The following is a 2,574-nucleotide window of genomic DNA, read 5'->3' as shown; positions in this document are numbered from 1 at the left end:
AAAAATCAAAAAAAAAAGAAAAAAAATTGGGGGAAAAAGATTAAAGAGACCATTGCATATTAGTAAATGGAATAATTCACCAAGAGAACATAATTATTATCGATATTTATGCATCAAGTATTGAGCCCCCAATTGAGCCAAAACATAACTGTAAAAATCATAAAAGACCACTGAGTCTTGACACATTAATAGCAGTACACTTAAATATTCTACTTATACATCTAGAGACATCTTCCAAATTAAAAATCAGCTAAGAAACTCCAGGTATTGTCTATACCATAGATCATCTGTACCTAACAGATACCTATAGAACCTTCTACCTAACAGATAGGCAAGACCCATCTTCTCAGCAGTAAGTTGACCACAGTATAGGCCACAAAACAAGCCTTAATAATTTCAAAACCTAAGCAATTCCCTTTATGTTGTCAGACCATGGTGGAATAAAACTAGACATTGACAGCAAGAAGACTCACAAAAAGTAAACAGATACTTGGAAACTGAACAATATGATCTTAAATGGATAATAAATCATGAAAGGAATTAACACTTAAATTTGCAATCCTGAGAATAAAATCAAAATGAGACTGTCAACTACCAAAATCTATGTGATATAGCCATGGCAGTCCTCAGATTGCAGCAGTGTACGGTTGCATTAAGCAAATCAGAGAGATCCCATGTAAATGGTCATCTAGAAGAAACAAGAGGAATCCAGATCCAAATGTGGTGGTAGCAAGAAATAACAAAGATTGAGGCATAAGTTAATAGAGACTAAAAGAGCAATGCATAGAATTTAAAAAACAAACAAACAGTTCAGGGAAAGATGAACAAGATGAACAAGATTGAATAAGACCTAGCTACACAAAACAAAATGGAGGTTAAACTCAAATTAATAAAAATTAGAGATGAAATGGAAGACATTATAACAGACTTTAATGAAATCCAGGTTACTCTCAAGAAATACTTTTAAAACGTATATTCCAAAATGTTGGAAAAATCCAGAAGATATATTTAAGTATATCTGACCTACCAAATTAAAGCCAGAAGATAAAAATAAACAGACCACAAGAAGATTGATGCAATAATTAAAAGTTTCACACACACACACACACAAACCAAGTCTGGACAGAAATCTGTTCCTCTAAATTCTACCAAAAATTTAGGAAAGATTGAATACTTAACTCTTCAAAACTGTTCCATGAAACAGAAAAGGAGGCATCACTAAACTTGTCCTATAAAACCAATATAACCCTGTTGAGGTTTGGTCTATTGCTATGTATTATAACACTAAATTCTGTACCTGAAGATAGAGTTGTCTGTTATTGTTCCTTAATTTAAATCTATTGGTTAAATAAAAACAGCCACAGGCAATTACTGGAGGGATTAGAAGCAGGTGGGTTTTGAGTGACCTGGTTGGAGGTTGCAGAAGGGGGAGAGAAGAGAGGACATGGAGAGAGGAGGAAGCCACCATGAGCACCTGGCCAAGGGAAACAGCAAGTATTTGGGGGTATGCCTATGAGGAAGTAGCCAGGCCAACAGTTAGAAAAGTAGATTGGGGTTACCCACCAATAATTAAACCAAATAAAATAACCATAGTCTGAGTCTCCTTCATCTGTTAGTTGGATGGAGACAAATTTAAATTGGTTCAACTACATAACCCTGACACAATCCTGAATAATGAGACATAGCAACCCCAAATGAAGAACACAGTCATCCACCTTCCCGATGAAAATAAATGCAAAAATAGAATAAAATTTTAAAACTTACAAAATTCATAATCACCTTGAGGAGATCATATAGCATGATAAAATTGGTTTTATCCCAAGATTCAAATCAAGGTTGGTTCAAATATACAAATCAATCCTCTTAATAGCCTTATAGACAGAAATTTCATAACCATCTTGACTATGGCATAGGTGCAGCTTGAATCCAAACATTCTGACTCTGAAATCCTTTCTTTTACCGTTCTCCATTGTGCTTTTCAAAAGATCTGCTTTATATCTTAGGCATTAGGAATAAAGTGCAAGACTCCTGTCCCAGCCACCATCAACAGCAGTCGCAGCCCAGCCTCACTCCTCAACTTGGCAAAAATGCCTACAGAGATTGAGAGATGCATCGAGTCCCCAATTGCTGTTTTCCAAAAGTGCAGTCGGAAGGATGAAAAGAGCTATCAGCTCTCCAAAACTGAGTCCCTTTCCTTTATGAACACTGAGATGGCCACCACCATGAACAATCAGAAGGACCCAGGTCCCCTTGACCAAATGATGAAGAAGCTGGATCTCAACAGTGATTGGCAGCTAGATTTCCAAGAGTTTCTCAACCTTATAGGTGGCTTAGCTATAGCATGTCATGAGTTCTTCCTTTGGATTTCCCAGAAGCGTATCTAACCCTCTTCATTCCCTTCCAACCACCAAGTCATCACCTCCTCCACCCCTACCCCATCCATACCTGCACTGAGCTCATAACACCTACCACAACATGCAGCCCATGCCTGCAAGTGGAAATACAATGATGTCATTTTTTTAATTAGGTATTTTCCTCATTTACATTTCCAATGCTATCCCAAAAGTCCCCCAT

General features: G+C 36.9%; 1 pseudogene; it reads left to right on the top strand.

Annotated features, from left to right (window-relative positions):
• Nucleotides 1–2,087: 2,087 nt before the first annotated feature.
• LOC110309934 lies at nucleotides 2,088–2,384 on the top strand (annotated as a pseudogene).
• Nucleotides 2,385–2,574: the final 190 nt, after the last annotated feature.

The sequence above is a fragment of the Mus caroli genome, chromosome 14 (assembly GCF_900094665.2).
Source record: "Mus caroli chromosome 14, CAROLI_EIJ_v1.1, whole genome shotgun sequence".
Taxonomy (NCBI): domain Eukaryota; kingdom Metazoa; phylum Chordata; class Mammalia; order Rodentia; family Muridae; genus Mus; species Mus caroli.
This window is presented reverse-complemented; position numbering and strand designations above follow the sequence as displayed.